Genomic DNA, 20,098 nt, shown 5'->3' on the forward strand with positions numbered 1-20,098 from the left:
GGGCGAATTGCCATAATTAAAATGTTCGTACTTCCCCGTTTTTTATACCTCTTTTATAATATCCCAATGCCTCTCACCAAGATCTTTTTTTCAAAATTGCGTTCTTTATTCATGCGTTTCGTCTGGGGAGACAAAAATCCACGTGTCACATGGCGGGTCTTGACTCTCCCATATGAACGAGGCGGCTTCGGCGTCCCTGATTTTTATCTTTATTTTTTAATTGCACAATGCTCATATGCGTATTCTTGGGTCCACCCAGATGCCCGCATTCTGTATTTGAAACCCGAAGCGGACTTAGTCCTTCCAGGACTCCTCTCCACTGTTCATCCCAAGGGCTTCCCTCGAGATCCGCTGGATATACAAACTGTCTCGTCGACCTGCTGGGCCTGGGATAGACAGCGTAGACTTTTTGGCCTGGAGCCGGGGATGTACGTTGTTACAACGCAGGTTGTAACAACGCATACCTTTACCACGCGGCCGCTACAACGCAAGTCGTTACCACGACTTGCGTTGGAGGGCGCGGATTTAGGATTTTTATAATTTTATATTCCAACACCAGTCCCCGTAACAGTAGGGAAGGTGTTGGAATATAAATTTATAAAATTCCTTATCCCACAGCGCCCTCCAGCGCAAGTCGTGGTAATGACTTGCGTTGTAACGGCCGCGTGGTAAAGGTACCGCGTGGTCAAAAATGCGTTGTAAGGGTTACATACCATTCACCGGCCCTTCCTCTGCCCAATGCCTCTTGGTTCCCGATCACCGGGGAATCAGTAGTTAAACACACATTGACTGAATTCCACATTCACACCATTGGTGATCTCTTTCCTGAGGGCCATGCTTTTTCTTTATCTGAGGACCCTCGGTTCGCTGGCTGCTCGTTCCTGGACTCTTTTGTTTTGACTAGACTGCAATCCATGTTGCGGGCTTCATTTCCAACATTTCCACTGGCTCCTGAACCCTCTCCCCCGCTTACACTCCTCATTCAACACCAATCGGTAGCGCACCTAGTTTCTAAATTATATAGAACAGTCAGTGTTTCAATCCCCACCCTGGATGCTAAAGTACGTGCCGCGTGGGAGGGTGATCTGGGGAAACCCATTTCCGACGATCAATGGGTACAGTGCTGTGAAGCTACGAAGGAAGTTTCCCTAAACAGTAGACACAAACTCATCCATTTCAAATTTCTCCGTAGGCTATATCACACTCCAGCACATACACATAGAATAGACCCTAGTGGTCCCCACCACTGCCCCAGTGCAAGGCCCCCTTCGCCGATTTTGCTCACCTCTCCTGGACCTGTCCCCTTTTGCATGATTACTGGTCTCAAGTACACCGTACTTTTAGTGACATTTTATGCTTGAATCTGGTCCCCACCCCAGAAATTGCTTTGCTGGGTTATGTTTACAACTTCCCACGAACTGTTCAAAAACTTGCAGCACTGGGATTCTTGCTGGCAAAGAGGGAAACTGCGTTACTCTGGTGTGATAGACGGCCTCCGAGATTGAAGTCGTGGCTTGGGAGCATGGCCTTTTGCAATATCAACTGCGTGGAGTACTCTAAACAGGTCCCCAGTCCGTCCCGACCTATTGATATCTGGGGGCCATACCGCTCCTATATTGCCAAGATCACTGCTGAACGTCAATCTGTTAGAAAGCCACATAGATCCAGAGGGGGTTGGCTGAGGTGTTGTGCGATTATATAACTAGACATTTGTATTTCATTTGTTTGATTGATTTTTTCCTTTGACCTTTGGGCCTTTGCCTTTTTTTTTGGGTCTAATTGTTTTGTTCTTACATGCAGGTTGTCACATTCACCTGATTGTGTATGCCACTGTTATGCCCCTTTTGTTTTCCATCTCCCCTTGCTGAACCTTGTGCCCTACATGTAACTCTTATGGTAATGATCACTGATGCTCAGCTTTCTGACCGACATAATATGTTCTGATATGTGATATGTATGCACGCTCTCCTATGTTGATGTTCTTTAAAGGCTATGATTTGCAACAAGACATACATCATTGTTTTATTATTTGGAAAATGATAAAGTTATAAAAAAAAAGAAATAGGGAGCGCCAGTGTGTGAGGAACACAAGATTATACAGTGTGATATACTTGGGAGTAATACAGTGACAAACACGCCACAGAAATCTGGGACCTCCTCGATTCCGTCGCTCTGACATCGCCTTCTTCATGGAAACCTGGGTGAACCCTATCTCAGCCCGGATATAACCACCGCCATCCCTGACGGCTACAAGATCACCCGCCAGAACCACACCGACTGACCAGGGGGAGGCCTCGCCATCATCCACAAGAACTCCCTCCACCTGGCCACCCATCGGGCGACCCAATGACAACCATGGAACATCTCCACTTCCAGGACCATATCAACCCCAACATCACCCTCTGTGGCACCCTCGTTTAAAGACCTCCTAGTCCGACTGCCCTTTACTGATGCCATCATCAACTTCATCGCACCACAAGCTCTCACAACTACTGATTACAATCTAATCGGCGACCTCAATTTCCACCTGGACAACACTAATGACCAGAACACCACATCTCTTCTGGAGAACCTCGCCAACATCGGACTCAAGCAGTTAGTCACCTTTCCGACCCACACAGCAGGACACGTGCTCGACCCCCATCTTCTCCGTCAGTGAAAATGTCACCTAGAGTCACATCTCCGAACTCCTCTGGACCGACCACCACTGCATTAATTTTGCCTACACCAAACCCACCGTACACCATCACACCTACTGCCCTCCTGCCGTATCTGGAACAAGGTCACCAAAGAACATCTCACCGCCTCCCTCAGCACAACCACCCCGCCGACATCCACAGACGCCAATACCTCAACACGCAACCTTCACCAATGGATCTCTAACTGTTCCGACACACTTGCGCCCCTCAAGAAAGCCACCGGCAAGCAATATCCCAAAAAAGCCAGTTGGTTCCCTGCCAACCTCCACGAGTCAAGATGCACCTGTAGATGGCTCGAGAAGAGATGGAGGAATGCCAAAACCCTGGAAGCCCACTCAGCATTCAAATCCGCAGGCACGCACACCACCTCCTCCCCAAAACTAAGAAAACTGCCCTCCGAGACAGAATCAACGCACACAATAGCAAGGAACTTTTCGCCATCATCAAGGAGTTTGCCGAACTCAACAGCGAGAGACCACAGAAGACCCACCCTCCCATGACCTCTGCAACAAACTCAGCACCTACTTCCACCACAAGATCAAGCAGATCTATGACAGCTTCAACACCCAAGACCCACCCATCACTCCCGCCACACTCGATGCCTCCGCCCCCACTACAGATCCTGCTCAACTGGACCCCGCTCACCATTGATGACTCTCAAGACCATGAAGAGCATTCACTCAGAATCACCCTCAGACCCCTGCTCGCACCACATCTTCCACAGACCCGGGACCTCCATCGCACCCAAACTACGCTGCACCATCAACTGCTCCATCGAGATGCGACCTTCCTCGATGACTGGAATTAAGCCGAGATCAAACCCCTGCTGAAGAAACCATCCGCCGACCCGACAGACCTCAAGAACTTCAGACCCATCTCCCTGATTCCATTCCCAGTCAAGGTCTTAGAGAAGGCCATCAATGCCCAACTCTCCGTGTTCATCAAAGCCAACCACCTCCTGGACCCCTCTCGATCCAGCTTTTGAAGCAACCACAGCACAGAGACCGCCCTCCTTGCCGCCACTGACGACATCTGCTCCCTCCTCGACCGGGGAGAAATAGCAGGGCTCATCCTCCTTGACCTCTCTGCTGCCTTCAAGACTGTCTCTCACCGCACAATAAGCACGAGACTCCACAATGCCTGCATCTGTTACAAAGTCCTGAACTGGATCCGTTCCTTCCTCCCCGGTAGAACACCGCGAGTCAGACTACCACTTGAAATAAACTGAGGAGTCTCCAAGGGCTCTTCTCTGAGCCCCACCCTCTTCAACATCTACATGACCCCACTTGCAGCCATAGGAAGGAACCACAGACTCAACATTGTCTCCTACACTGACTACACCCATTTGATTCTCTCCCTCACCAATGAGCCCATAATCGCCAGAAACAACTTCCACAAAGGGATAAAGGCCGGTGCCACCTGGATGAGAAACAACTGTCTCAAGCTCATCTCGGACCGAAGTCCTCATCCTGGGAACCAACACCTTTGCTTGGAAAGACTCCTGGTAGCCCACTGTGCTAAGAACTCCCCCCCCCCCCGGACCACGCACGAAACATCGGCATCGTACTGAATTCCTTGCACTATGAACCACCAGATCAACGCCGTTTCCTCATCCTGCTTCCACACACTTCACATGTTTCAAAAGATCTTCAGATGGATACCCACTAAGGCCATAAAGTCGGTCGCCGACGCACTCATCAGCAGCAGGCTCGACTACGGCAATGCACTCTACGGAGGCGTCACCCAGAATATTCTCAGGAAACTACAGAACGTTCAGAACTCTGCAGCCGGACTGATCCTCAACATCCCCCGCTGTTGCCAAATCTCCGAACGCCTGCGAGAACTCCATTGGCTCCCAGTCAACAAGAGTCACATTTAAGCTCCTCACACACGCTTTTAAAGCCCTCCACGACGCTGGACCAGCATACCAGAACCACCGCCTCTCATTCCACGCACCCACCAAACACCATCACTCCGCCAATCTGGCCCTTGCCACCGTCACTAGGATCCGCAAGACCAGGACCAGAGGAAGACCTTTTTCCTACATCGCCGCCAGAACCTGGAACACCCACCGTCTCCACCTCAAACTATCCCGTCAGTGACCCAATTCAGAAAACATCTCAAGACCTCGCTCTTCGACTGAACTTCAGCACCCAGTCGGACCTGCAGCCTCCCCCCCAGCGCCTTGAGACCCTAACGGGTGAGTAGTCGCGCTTAACAAATATTGATTGAATATTGAGTGAGATCTTCTCTTGTCTCAAACAAGGTAAAATCATGTGTTTAATCTTCATAGGTGTCTGGAGTGTGCATTACCTATTTATTTATTCTACAGTAACAACCTCTCAAATAGAAACATTTTACATACAAGTGCCCACCTAACCTTTTATTGCATTGGGCATTTTCCCAGGGGGATGGAGCCATTGGAGGCCAGTTTGAAAGCCAGGGGCCACAACTGGTGTCTATGTCACTTTCCCCAGTTTCCTGAGGTTAACCCTCTGCAGGTAGCTTCAAGAGAGAGAGCAAAAGAGTGGTAAGAGATGGACAGAGCAAGTGATCAAAGAGGAAGATAAGGAGAAAGTGAGAGAAAGATAAATGAGAGAGTTAGAGTTAGAGAGAGGGAGAGAAAGAACGAAAGAGAGAGAGAGAGAGAGAGAGAGAGAGAGAGAGAGGCTGTGAAGAGAGGAAGGGAACAGGGCTAGTTTGAGCATTTTTGCTAGTGCTGCTTTAGGGTCCCCGGTCAACCATCGATGGAAGTACCGTTCAATGATGGGATGGTTAACCTAGTTTAGACAAAATGAAAGTTAGAATACTGGGTAATGGGTAGTGCTTTTCGTGGGGTTAAACATGTGGGGTTCTCTAAAAGGGACATGGCCAAAGAACCCTAACAATAATCTTTTCCAAGAAATGTGGCATAAAAAATTAAGGGTGCAGCTTAAAACATGTTAAGTTGAATCTGGTGCTTCACACTGGATGTCATCTGACCAGTATCTGAGTGTCTCTGTACGTTTTCTGTTATAGCATACAGATTCATTACACAACAAACATGCCTAAAACGAGCCAAGCCTATTGACTATAAATACACTTCTTAAACGAATCAGATAAAGGAATACCAACAATGATTTAGTTGTGAATAATAATTAAAACTATTTCAATTCTGAAACTACCAGACTGTGAATTAAATAGTACTAATGACTGTAGAAGGGGCAGTGGCCTTTGGAGTTTTTCAGACATGTTTTCCCCTACTTACCACTTTCTCTAGCAGTCTCAAACTCTGATCAACACTTATGCCATTTCTCTCCCCATAACTTTCTGAAATCCTCCATCTGCATATCTCACACTTTCCCACAATTACAACTGACACCTGTGTGACCATCGTGCCCTGTGCTCTGCTGAGAGACCAAGGATTGGAAATGCATGTAGTTTGCACACCTTTATGACCCACTGACACTTAGAGAAACTTGCCCTTTGTTCTTCCTCAACTTCAGAACTCTCAATTGTACACGTCATAGACTTCGACTGGCAACCTGAAGTCACCCAGACACATAGGTTTTGGAGTGTGATAAATAGCACCTACTATGAGTTATTGGGGAATAATGCAGATTTTAGTGTTTAACACACCAAATTCCACATGGTGAGGGGTGTGGCCAGCAGCCGAGCTGACATGGTGCTCGACTAATGAGCTCTGAGCTTGGACCTCCATTCTGGGCTTCCCTGCGCATCACCAGCCCACAGTGGTGCCAGTTATCGATGGCTTAGCAGCAGGGGCCAGCATCCGCACCATTTCAGAGCAGCGGTGAAAGGCGAAAGCTGCTCTTACACCGCCCAGCTGCTGGGGCGGCCGTCCCGGGGATCGGGCTGTGATCCTTAAGGCTGTGCTGCACAGCCTTATGAGCTCACCAGAGAATTCCACTATTAAGACATAGACATCGAGAGTAACCTGGAAAAACAGAACAGCAGGCTTGTCATTTAAGCTGAAGTTTGCAAGTTACAGGTTCCAGTGCGTACTCCCTGGTCTGCGTTTGCAGACCACCCCATGTTTCTGAACACTGTGTCAGTGCCTTTTCTTAGCCTGTGTAGGAAGGCACACATACTTCTCTTCTGCCTTGACAGTGAGGATGTTCTCAGGGCCCTGAGGCCACCCAAGAGAATCTGCAACACCCCAGGAATATCCCATGGGATGGCCCAAGTGGGGGGCTCCTCATTACCTGTGCATGGAACATCCACATATACCTACCTGGCTGCCTTCCTCCCCCCCCCCAGCGCCCATGCAGACTTCCCAGCGGCGAGGTGTCCTCATGGTATGGGATGACCCACTGTTAGAATTGAGAGTCTCTGGTTGGCACAGGTAGGTACTTGTGACAAGCAGGGACCCTCTCCTCTAGTCAGGGCAAGGGAATTACTCTCTCAAAATAACCCCTGCTCACCCTTTAGGCGGCGTAGTGCGAGCAGTCAAGGCTTATTTCAGAGGCAATGTAAGTTAAGCAGTTGTGACCACATACAGTAACCCAGTGACAACACTACAAATGGACACCACACAGGTTTTATATAAAAAATAAGTATACTTTATATAGAGTTATCACAAGACCAATAAACGACAAAAAGAATCCACAGTACTATTAAGTTTCAAGAGTTCAGGTTAAAAAGGCTTAATTCAAGGTTCTGTGCGAGTCGGTAGCCTTGTCCGGCTACAGCGTTGCTGAAAAGAACACAGAGTCTAACAAATCCAGCGGACCGCGGCGGTCCGGGCCCACTCAAATGTCGACAGACTCAGTCACAGTACCTTTTCCTTGAGGCGGCCGACACTGATGTGCGAGCCGGTTCCGGGGGTCGTCGCAGTGTAGAAGAAGAAAGCATTGCAGGTCACGGTGTCCTTCCAGTCGGGGTGCAGGTTACGGCTCGTTGACGGCGTCGAGACAGAGTCAGTGAGCTCAGAGCTTGCGTTATACCTGATAGGATCAGGTATTCTCGCAATGATCTCCTGATCTCCTGATGCTGAATCTGCCCGCTGGAAGGGGTACCTGCTTGCGGGCGGGGTGGGACTGCGCTACGGCGAAGTGCTCGAGCTGTGGTTTTTCTCCCCAGCCCTCTTTACCCCCGCGCCTAGTCGATGAGACTAGTTGTGCGATAGTTAGGGCCAGGTCGATTAATGCTAGATCTGTTGTGAAACACGCTGCTGACATCTTTGAGATACTGGTGGAGGGTCAGCTTGAGGTTCTTTTCATAACGGAGACGTGGCTGACCAACTCGTGCGCCCTGATTGTGGAACTTGCTGTCCCTAGAGGTTTTAAAATTGCCAGGGTTGATAGGCCTCGGGTAGAGGGGGCGGACTAGCTGTTATTTTTAAGGAAGGGTGGCACTTCGCCTCTGAGCAACCCGCTGTAGGGGCTGATGGTGAAGTTCTCCACTTCTCCCTTATTATCACTCCCCACTTTACCTTAGGGGGTTCACTGATTTACAGGCCTCCGGGCCATGCCAGTCATTTTATTGACACCCTGGAAGAATGTATAGTCCCACGGGCCCTAAGCTTTCCAAGATTTCTTCTGCTCGGCGACTTAAACATTCATGTAGACGTCTCTGACTCTCTCGAAGCTCACCGGCTGGGGGAAGTCTTGGACCTTGCACAGCTTAAACAATGGGTGGCCTCGTCGACTCACGTTGGAGGTCATTTTTTAGTCGTAGTTTGTTCCAACTTTCCCATTGAGTCTCTAAGCTTAGAGAAAGTAACGTGGTCGGATCATGATCTTGTCAGGTTCTCGTGGGAGGTGGAGGGTGTAGGTCGATCAGCAACCTCATTTCCCACGAGTCATACCCAGAAGGTCAATCTGGTCGCGTTTGGCCATGCTCTATCCAGAGTTCGCCCTAAGCTTACTTCTGCGGTGGACGAGGCGCTTAGTGGTTTCAATGGGTGGGTGCTGCAAGCGGCTAATGCATCTAGGAAACGTACTACGGTGTCCAGGCTCCGACGCACCCCTTCCCAGCCCTGGTTCTCTCCTGAATTGAGGGAGTTGAAATTGAGGTGCAAAAAGCTGGAGCGAGCCTGAAGACTCGGGTATAGCTCGGAGTCAAAGTCCGCCGTACGCACAGCCCAAAAAGACTACTATGCCACTATTAAGATAGCCAAAGGGAATTACTACGCAGGGAGAATTGCCAAAGCAGAAAATAACAGTAGAGAGATTTTCTCTATTGTTAAAAGCCATACTCCCCTCCTCGGCGCAATGGTGCGAGGACCTGTCTGATTTTTTTATCAACAAAATAACTAGGATCCAACAGGACTTACTTTCAGCGCTACCAGCGGATTGCTCAGCGGCTGGCCCTCTCTTTACGCCATGCCCCTGTAATTTGCTAAAGTTTACGGACTTTTCGCTGGTCGCGGACTGTGATGTACTGCCTCTCCTCCAATCTCTTAAGTCGGGCTCTCCCTCTGACCCTTGCCCTGCCGGGGTGCTTTCGGAGGTGGCAGACATTGTCTGCAGTGAGGTCACCCACATAGTGAACCTCTCTTTATCTTCTGCTGAGGTTCCTCTTTGTTGGAAGCGGGCAAAGCTTTTGCCGCTTCTGAAAAAACCTGGGCTGGATGCTACTGTCCCTGGGAACTATCGTCCCATATCACTTTTGCCAGCATTGGCCAAAATATGTGAGAAGGTGGTCTTTCATCAATTGGAGAGCTTTGTGGAGACCTCTAATGCTCTCCATCCAGCTCAATCAGGCTTTAGGGCGGCCTATAGCACGGAAACAGCTTTGGTTGAGATGGTGGAATCGATCCGGGAATGTTTGGACGGAGACGGCAGAGCGGTCCTGATTTTACTGGACCTCTCTGCCGCGTTCGATACCGTTCCATACGATCTCCTTCTCGCCAGGCTGTCTGCTATTGGCATTGGTGGAGGTGCCCTGGCCTGGTTGTCCTCATTTCTATCTGATAGGACACAGCAGGTCTGGATGCCGCCCCACGCCTCCGAACCCAAACCACTCCTCACCGGGGTCCCACAAGGATCTACCCTTAGTCCCCTACTGTTCAATATTTACATCACTCCCCTGGTTTATCTAGCGGAACAGTACGGGGCTAAGGTTATAGGGTATGCCGATGATACACAGCTGCTGTTCACCTGGCCAGATGATCATCTGGATACTACAACAGTTCAGCTGTGTCTGTCCTCAGTCTTTCGCTGGTTAACTTTGGCCCAGCTGAAACGCAATGAGGACAAATCCGAGGTGCTTTTCTTTGGCTCTTTCCCCCCTAATTTCAGGAATTCGTTGTGGCCCCCGAACATTCCTAGCCCTAAGGTGATGGGTGGCCCCGCGAAAAATCTTGACATCTGGTTCGGTGAGGACCTACGATTTGAGGACCACATAAAGAAGCTATCTGGGACATGCTTTGCCATGCTGAGAATGCTACGCAGATTCTTTCCTCTGCTTCCTAGAGAAGCGAGGGAGACGGTTGCTCGCGCACTCATCCTGGCAAGGCTGGATTATGCGAACGCTCTGCTTAGCGGTATCCCAGCTTACTTGGTTAAACGCCTGCAGGTCATTCAGAATGCCGCAGTCCGTCTCATATTCAACGTCCCGAGATGGAAGAGTGTTCACTCACATATGTGCAATCTTCACTGGCTGCCAGTATCACAACGCATCCTGTTCAAATCCTTAGTGCTCTCGTTTAGAGCAACCCACGATCAAGGTCCTGCTTATTTGAAGAAGAGATTCACCTTTTATGCCCCCACACGAGCTCTCAGATCATCTACTTCGTTTACAATGACCCATCCTCGCTTTAAGCGAACTAGACTTGGGGGCCAGTCGATAGCTGTAGTTGCTGCCCGTGCCTGGAATGCTCTTTCTTTTTACTTGCGTTCCATGCAAGGTGTTGCCCAGTTTAAGAAAAATTTGAAAACCCACCTGTTCAGGAGTGTGACATAAGTTGTTTTTTTTCGTCGTCTGTACTCCCCTGCGTCTTCCCAATCGCGCCAGGATACTCCCAAGTAACAGAGCGCATTACAAAACGGTTTATACATACATTCGAGGCAGATGTTGCCCGTTGTGGTATTTCCAGCTTTGCGGTGCAGCGACAGAGCCGGAGTTCGGGAGCTGGCGTCGGGCAGTCCAGATAGCGGTGCAAGTCGGGCGGTGCATTGCAAAGCGTGCAAGGCGGTGCCCAACTCCGGTGCGATCACAGGACTCGAAGTCAGCAGCAGTGACCGCGTCGGTCAGACCAGTTCGATTTGGTGTAGGGAGGCGTTGCACATCACGGTGTCCTTCCAGTCGCGGTGCAGGCTACAGCTTGTTGACGGCGTCAGGACTGAGTCAGTGAGCGCCGTAATACCTGTGAGACTTGTGAATTTTGGAATCCCGCTGGGAGCCCGTCAGAGTTGCTGCCTGTTGCCCTTTGTACTGCTGGGGGAGTGTTTCTCTACCAAGGGTGATTCGACCTGCCAAACGCGCCTCAATCCACCCACGGACCGCGTGCTGCCTGTCCACAACATCCAGCGGGCAGCGCGGTCTCGCGTGAGGTGCTAGGCAGAAGCCCCGCCCCCCAGGGACCTTTAAAACCAGACCGGGCCAACGTGCCGCAGGATGCCGTAATATCTGTGAAACTTGTGAATTTTGGAATCCCGCTGGGACCTCGTCAGAGTTGCTGCCTGTTGCCCTTTGTACTGCTGGGGGAGTGTTTCTCTACCAAGGGTGATTCGACCTGCCAAACGCGCCTCAATCCACCCGCGGACCGCGCGCTGCCTGTCCACAACATCCAGCGGGCAGCGCCGTCTCAGGTGAGGTACCAGGCAGAAGCCCCGCCCCCAGGAACCTTTAAAACCAGACCGGGCCAACGCGCCGCTGGACGCGCGCCAACTCGCCCGGGCAAAGCCCGGGCCAAGGGCGGGCCCGTCCTTGCCCGTCAGTGGCCGGAGGAGGCCAGGCTGGGCCCAGTCTCTTGGTCCTGTCCCCTTTTGTCGATACATAGTAAGGCTTTCAAATCTGGAACTGTATTCCCCCGTGAATAACAGCTAGGTCTAAGTCCCCTCTGCTACGACTGTCTAGATAGTTTCCAATGTGGAAAATGGGAAAAAGGAAACTACCTAGCCCTAAGGGAACCAGACCAATAAATGAAAAACAGCAAACCTTATTGAGCTATCTAACAGGAGCGGTGGATGATCTGGATAAAAAGATCCACTCAGTGGAGGAATCTATTGTGGGCTCCTCCTCCGGGACGAGCCAGCCACCACTCCCGAGCGATGACTCAATTAAATCAAACCCAGGGGGGGAAAAAATCACCTCAGTAAATGGATGTATTCAAGCATCTATTGATGACATTCAGTCAACTGACAGTGAGTCACCAATTCAATCCCTCAGAAAAAGCAACGAAAACCTAGACAAAGAGGCCCCGGTGTACGTAACTCTCAAAAAGAATCTGAATTAGTCATGGTCCACTCGGCCCAAGACGAATCCAGAAATCAATCAAATGCACCACTTAAAAGGAAATATGTCGAACCTTCTAATCAACAAGCTAAACAAAAACCAACTAGACAGGATAATATAACTAGTCAGTCATATTTAGACACTCAGAAGCTAACAGCATTAGTGGAAAGACTCGACTCGTATTTAAGAGTCAGGCTGGACCAACTAACTACTAGAGTGGCTAGTATAGAACCCCTTTAACTGACCAATCTCAATTCCTCAATTTTAGTTACAATTGGTGATACGTGCTTAAACACAGCGACAAACATCCAACCGACAAGTCTAAACGCACCGAAAAATGTTAGGTGTGAGACTAGAAAAATAGTCCCAGCAGTTCCTGTAACCATTTCCCCAGCTAACACGGCACCAATCCATCTAAATCATTTTGGAAAAATGGCAACATATATGCCACCAAGACACATTAATATACATTTGAACCCGCTTTTACAGGGAAGCGCATCACAAATGCCTTTGCCCCCGCAGGAAAATAGTCAAGACCATAGTACAGTTCCTTTTTCTGTGGAACAAAGGCCCGTAGACTCACACCTACATCTGCCACCAGAGGCTACTCCCTACGTGGTAATACTTGGAAATGTTCCATCTAACCATCTTCCCAGAGAAGAATCTTGGACAGCTTTACAGAACAAGTCATTACATTGGCTAAGCAATAGGACAGGGCTCTATAGCCAACTATTTGATGAATTTAAGATGATCAGACGAGTGCAATGGGAAGGGGCCAGGAAGAAGTATTTGAACAGGGATTGTATAGTTATTACATTTAGAAGACCACACCTAGTAAGGGAGATCCTAAATATTGAGGGTACCCGCATTTCAACCATGGATGGGATAACCATACTCCCACTAGGCTATTTCTACCCCCGAAAAACATGACCTATGATCACAGGCTCCTGCAAAAGCCCCACAACCCATCCTGGTCACTGCAAATAGGTCCCACCCATAACAGATTTAGTGCACTGTCCGCTCTAGATGATAACGAATGACTGACCATACCATTAGGGGACAAATTACGAGAGAGCCAAAGCACCGCCCCAATAGAACCGACAATAGAGGGGAATGATGATTCTCAAGTTTCACTTGTTCAGTCCTGTCTCATTGCACCAGACATAACCAATGTAATATCTGTATCTGATTTGGGGCAGATTCATAAGGACATAGAAGTTGAACAGCCCATCCTAGGTTTAGAATTACAGATGGATCATTTCCCACAGAATACCAACTCAAAACCTAATATAAGTACCAATTCTTTAACGCTAGACATTATTTTTTGGATCGTGGCAGGGCTACAAACCGAAATGACAGACATTATTTGGAGAGCAGTAGTAACAACATACAATATTATAGCCCTACAGGAAACATGGCTGTGTACACCATTCCATCTTCTGGGGTACAAAACCTTTTTTTCAGAAGCAGTTCCTTCACCCTCAGGTAGACCAAAAGAGGCCTTATATTGTACATATCAAATGTTCTTCCATTCGATAAAATTGAAGTCTTGAGATTAGAACCTAACTATCAGGCACTTATGATAACCTGTAATAAGATGTTTATCTACATAGTGATTAATTTTTATAATAATTTGGACACAGTCGATTTAATTGCTGTTTTAAATAATATTTTTGAACTTTTTCAAAATTTGCGTACAAGGTACATTAACAAGTCCGTAACGCTAATATGGGGTGGTGATTTTAATTTGTATTTGTGTAAAAATAGCAGTCATAATAATTGTGACATACAAGACGAGCATGGGAACAACCAAACGCATTTTGTACAAACGGCCATGGGAGGCCGCATGAATGAAATAATGACCGTCGCAGACCTGGGATTTGCGAACGAGCTGGTTAGCCCCCCAGTCCCTTTTTCAAGTACCTTTAATGGGCGAGGTGCAAATAGTATAATAGACTACATACTTGTTTCCAACTGTATTACATCAAGAATATACAAATTCAAAACAGCTCCAAATGCACCTAGTGACCATTTTCCTAATAGTGTCCAAATAAGTATTCCCTCTCCCATGATAGAGAAAGTTTATTGGAGCCTCTTGGACCAGCAATCCCTTACTTTAGATAGGCCTAACGGCTTCACCCTAAAATCGGGCAAGCTAGACCAAGAACTAGTATTGGGCAATGTATTAAAGAAAGCCTTGCCTGCTTTGTACTCATGCCTAGACCTGAACGCCAGCCCCGAACAAGTACTTTGTAGCTATGAGGACATCACTAAAATAATTAGAGAAGAGTTATCTTGTACTAAGAAATCAAAAAGGCCCATCACGAGGGGGTGGTTTAATACTGAATGCACCAGAGCATATACTAGATTAAAGGTAGCATTAACCAAGGAAATTAGGGACAGACATGAGGTTGCCGAGTTAAGGAAGGCTTATAATCTAGCGCAAAAGAACCGCAAAACCCAGATTAAAGATTCCCTATGGAAGCAACTACATCAAAACTGCTCCACGGAAGATTCCATCACTTTTTGGAGAACAGTTAAAGCACCCTTCCTCTGTGTAGAGAGAAACCTTCCAAAACTCGAAGTAGCTGTAGATGCTGATGCCTGGGTCGGTCATTTCTCAACCATTTTTAGACAAGACGAAGAATTAATTTTGGGCTTGGTTGTGACTCCCAAGCAAGCAACTTATCCCATACAGATAAACTTTGCCCACAAAGAAGTTATTAGGGCCCTTAAAATGTCAAAATCTGGCAAAGCCCCTGGTCCAGACGAGGTCCCAGTGGACCTTTTTAAACAAAATTTAGATTTATGGTCCCCTATCTTGACGAGAGTTCTGGAAGCACCCACCAGGGCCGGTCTTGTGGAGTCCTGGTCCAGGTCAATTTTGGTGCCAATTTTTAAAAAAGGTGACCGCAGCAGTCCGACTTGCTATCGGCGGATGTATGACATTACAACGCATGCTTTTACCACGCATGCCTTTACAACGTGGTATTTACAACGAATACCTTTACAACGCATAGTGCTTTGGGGCGCTGGATAGTGAATAGTTTAATTTACTATTCCAACTACAGTCCCCGTGGATAGTAGGGAAGGTGTTGGATAGTAAATTAAATCTATTCCCTATCCTAGAGCGCCCGCCAGCACAATGCGTTGTAATCGTTTGCATTGTAAAAGTTGCGTCGTAAAGGCACTGCGTGGTAAAAGTTGCGTTGTAAAGGATGTTTCCCGCTATCGGCCCACCTAGCTTTTGGATTCTCTCGGCAAGGTTGCCGGCCGTATTCTTTTAGACCGCCTCCAAGGCTGGACCGTAGAAAACAGCATAGTATCAGATTTACAATACGCCTTTCAAGAGGGGCTGGGTACAGTTGACCAAGTTTTAAATCTCTCCTTGTTAACGGAGAAATATGTCTCAGGAAAGGGAGGGTTACTGTATATGGTCTACGTTGACTTGACAGCAGCGTTAGACTGGGTAAGTCACTCTAAACTCTGGGCAAAAATTTTGGATATGGGAGTCGAACCTTCGCTGGTAAATTTTTTGCGAGAACTTTATTCAAATGCATCAGCGAGGGTGAGATATGGGATTGATGGAGACCTTACCAAGCCCTTCAAGATAGAGAGGGGGGTCAGACAGGGGTGCGTTCTGGCCCCCTTCCAATTCACCCTATACACCAATGGGCTTGAATTAGAAATGGTTAAAGATAGTCAAGACCTGCCAGCAATTCGTCGTCGACCAATTCCGGCTCTATTATATGCCGACGACGCCGTCATTCTGTGAGCAAGGGACTCACGTCTGAGCAAAACCAGATCTGTTGACTGGGTGTGAGTGTTTGATTGGTTCAGATGCTTCGTCCATCACCACCCCCTTTTGTACCGCTTTGTTCGCCATAAGTTGGCAGGGTATGCTCAGACGTGAGTCCCTTGCTCACTTTGCCACTGGATTCAAGCAAGCCTGGCTGAAGACGGCTGGAATGCCAGAAACCGGTCCTAGGAAGCTTGAGTCCGGTCTAGGTAGGCATGGCTTGGCAGTTCGGGCTGGACTGTTCCCGTGAGGCACAGGGTCAGACTGATTTGCATATGGCCATGTCTGAACTGGGGTATCAGAGTGGGCTAAAGAACGGTGATGGATTAAACCCAGATCTGTTGACTGGGTGTGAGTGTTTGATTGGTTCAGATGCTCCGTCCATCACCACCCCCTTTTGTACCGCTTTGTTTGCCATAAGTAGGCAGGGTATGCTCAGACGTGAGTCCCTTGCTCACTTTGCCACTGGATTCAAGCAAGCCTGGCTGAAGACGGCTGGAATGCCAGAAACCGGTCCTAGGAAGCCTGAGTCCGGTCCAGGGAAGGCATGGCTTGGCAGTTCGGGCTGGACTGTTCCCATGAGGCACAGGGTCAGACTAATTTGCATATGGCCATGTCTGAACTGGGGTGGCAGAGTGGGCTAAAGAACGGTGATGGATTAATCCCAGATCTGTTGACTGGGTGTGAGTGTTTGATTGGTTCGGATGCTCCGTCCATCACCACCCACTTTTGTACCACAGGCTCTACAATGGCAGACCTTAAACACATTTTACAAGGCCGCTTCTGTGGGTGGCAATCAATCAATCAATCAAACAGATTTATAAAGCGCGTTACTCACCCGCTAGGGTTTCAAGGTGCTGGGAGGGGAGGGGTCCGTTACTGCTCGCAAAGCCAGGTTTTGAGTTGCTTCCTGAAGTAGAGATGGTCCTGGGTCATCCGTAGGTGGATGGGGAGGGAGTTCCATGTCTTGGCCGCCAGGTAGGAGAAGGATCTTCCTCCGGCGGTGGCTCTGCGAATGCGTGGGACGGTGGCGAGGGCGAGGCTGGTCGATCGCAGCTGGCGGGTGGGCATGTAGAGAGTGAGGCGGTTGTTGAGGTACTTGGGGCCCAGGTTGTGGAGAGCCTTGTGTGCGTGGGTGAGGAGTCTGAACGTGATTCTCTTGCTGACGGGGAGCCAGTGCAGGTCTCTCAAGTGGGCGGAGATGTGGTTGTGGCGGGGGATGTCCAGGATGAGTCGTGGGGAGGCGTTCTGTATGCGCTGGAGTCTCTTCTGTAGTTTGGCTGTGGTTTCAGCGTAGAGGGTGTTCCCGTAGTCCAGTCGGCTGGTGACGAGGGCCTGGGTGACCGTCTTCCTGGTTTTGTTGGGGATCCATCGGAAGATCTTTCGGAGCATGCGCAGGGTGTTGAAACAGGATGACGATACGGCGTTGACTTGTTTGGTCATCGAGAGGGAGGAACCCAGGAAGAAACCCAGGTTTTGTGCGTGGTCCGTCGGCTTCGGGGTGGTGCCCAGGGCAGGGGGCCACCAGGAGTCATCCCAGGCGGAGGGGGATGGTCCCAGGATGAGGACTTCCGTCTTGTCTGAGTTCAGTTTCAGGCGGCTGTTCTTCATCCACTCGGCGACGTCTTTCATTCCTTCGTGTAGGCTGGCTCTGGCTCTGGCGGTGGCGGGGTCGTTGGTGAGGGAGAGGATCAGCTGGGTGTCGTCGGCGTAGGAAATGATGTTAAGGTTGTGTTGGCGTGCGATGGCTGCGAGGGGGCTCATGTAGACATTGAAGAGGGTGGGGCTGAGCGAGGATCCTTGCAGTACGCCGCAGATGACTTCGGTGGCCACGGATAGGAACGGGGGGAGGCGGACTCTCTGGGTTCTTCCGGCGAGGAACAAGATGATCCACTCCAGTGCCTTCTCTTGGATTCCGGTGTTGCTGAGGCGCTGTATTAGTGTGCGGTGGCATACTGTGTCGAACGTTGTCAAGCAGGGATCTGATGTCGTCGGTGGCTGCGATGAGGGCGGTCTCTGTGCTGTGGTTAGCTCGGAAACCAGACTGTTAGGGGTTGAGGGATCCGTTTGTCTCGAGGAAGGCGGCGAGCTGTTTGTTGACGGTCTTCTCGACGACTTTGGCAGGAAAAGGGAGGAGCCAGATGGGGCGGAAGTTCTTGAGGTCGGTGGGGTCCGCTGTCGGTTTCTTCAGGAGGGCGCTGATCTCGGCATGCTTCCAGCTCTCCGGGAAGGTGGCGGTGGTGAAGGAGATGTTGATGATGTCCCGGAGTTGGGGTGCGATGATGGAGACGTCACAACCAGTGCTGCAAGCCCACTGGCAGCATTTGGATTTACACGCCCGGGTCACACTCAGTGCACTGTACTAGGGTCTGACAAGTACACCAAACATCTAATCATGGAACCACTAATCAATACATCAATTTACAGTAGGGAGAGCATATGCACTTTAGCACTGGTCAGCAGTGGTAAAGTGCCCAGAGTCATAAAATAGCCAACAACAGATCAGAAAAAATATAGGAGGAAAGCAAAAAGCACAGGGATGACCCTGGCAAAAAGGGCCAAGTCCAACACCCACTCAGGGTTGTCTGAGGTGTAAGTGACGCCAACGTAGGCACAGGCGCCATGGCGCCCCACCGTCCAACAATGATAGGCCAGATACAGGATTGACAGGCTTTCCAATGGGTTGGCACACGAAGTGCTACGTCCCACTACTACCCAGTGCCATACCCACCCCTGGTACATGGTGTACCTGTATACAGAGCACGTGGAAATTCAGCACCTAACCCCATTGTGTGCGCATCCCCTTCCCAATGCGGGTGAGGTGGACAGGCGCACCTTCCCTCTGCAGTACAGTGGGAAGGTGCCCAGATTCCTACGGTCATGCACAGAGAGTCGGCAAAGACTGGGAGGAAAAAGCGAAACATTTTGGGGTCATTCTCCTAAGAAGAGCCATGTACAACACTGTTCTTTTAAAAGTAATCAGAAAACATTTTAAGCCTGGTACAGATAAATATTAGAAAGAGAGCATTCTTCTTGGGAGGACACTTCCTAGGAGATTGGTTTGTGCGAGCTGAACCACAAACATCCCTAGTGCAGGGTATTGGCTCCTCTAAGCCAGCACAGCCTTATGAGCTCACCGGGGAATTCCACTATTAAGACATAGACATCGAGGGGGCGTGGCTTAGCGCCCGGCGTGGACGGCGGCTCTGATGTGAGCGCTCTGTGCCGACCGGAGGTTTCATCCTCTTCCACCTGTTCCTGACTTCTTCTGGGAGAAGAACATCCGACCGGAACATGAGAAGAGTGCCGTGGCACTAATTCGGGACATTTCTTGGTCGTTCTCGTCGTTTCTTCGCCGAGACATCAAACGGCCGCGGCTTCCTGACGGCCGCGGCCGCCATCTTGTCCCTGTTTCGCGCATTTCACGCGCTGCCTGCTCCTCCTCATGCTCGCCTCCTGTGATGCCCCGGACCTCTGACAATGCTCTTGGTGAGCTAATCTCTTTATATCTACGCTGCTGCTACCCTTAGCTTATCTGCTCAGCTTTTGCGAGTGTTACTCGCGAACATCGCGATTTTGGTGGCCATTTCACACTCATTGGGCATTCCCCTCACATAGATCACCTACGGACATATTTGGCGTCTGCTCTCTGCCAAAGCATATTTTCCTCTTCTGCATTATCTCATTTTTGGATTGTCTTCATGTCTACAGCCCTTCAGGTTACCTGCACATTTTCTGCATTGCGCATTCACCTCAAGTTGCCCTTAATTACCACGATGTTGTGACCTTTCTATTGGATATTTCCTTCTCCACAAGTGCCAACTTGTTGCTTTTCATCTTAATGGGCATTCTGCGCTTCGCTTTCATGCAGGAGGGCTTCATGACTTAAGTGTTTGGACATTACTTTACAATTCTTTGTGACTTTCTGGCGCTCCTGGGTGACTTTGAGAAGACTTTTTTTGGACTTGTTTGCTCCTATGTGCTTTTGTTGACCGTGTCGCTCTTCTGCCCCTGCATTGACTCTCGCAGCCGCGGAGTACTCCAGGTGCTAGTTCCTCTTTTGTTTTCTCTCTGGAGGTGGCTTTCATCATATGGAGAAAGGTGCAACTGGCCGTTCTTCTACAACTCCGCGACATATCTTTATCAAAAAATCAAAAGTCTTTTCTGCATTGGCACATCTGGAAGCCTCTCAGGCACT

The sequence above is a fragment of the Lissotriton helveticus genome, chromosome 3_1 (genome assembly GCF_964261635.1).
Source record: "Lissotriton helveticus chromosome 3_1, aLisHel1.1, whole genome shotgun sequence".
NCBI classification, from domain to species: Eukaryota; Metazoa; Chordata; class Amphibia; order Caudata; family Salamandridae; genus Lissotriton; species Lissotriton helveticus.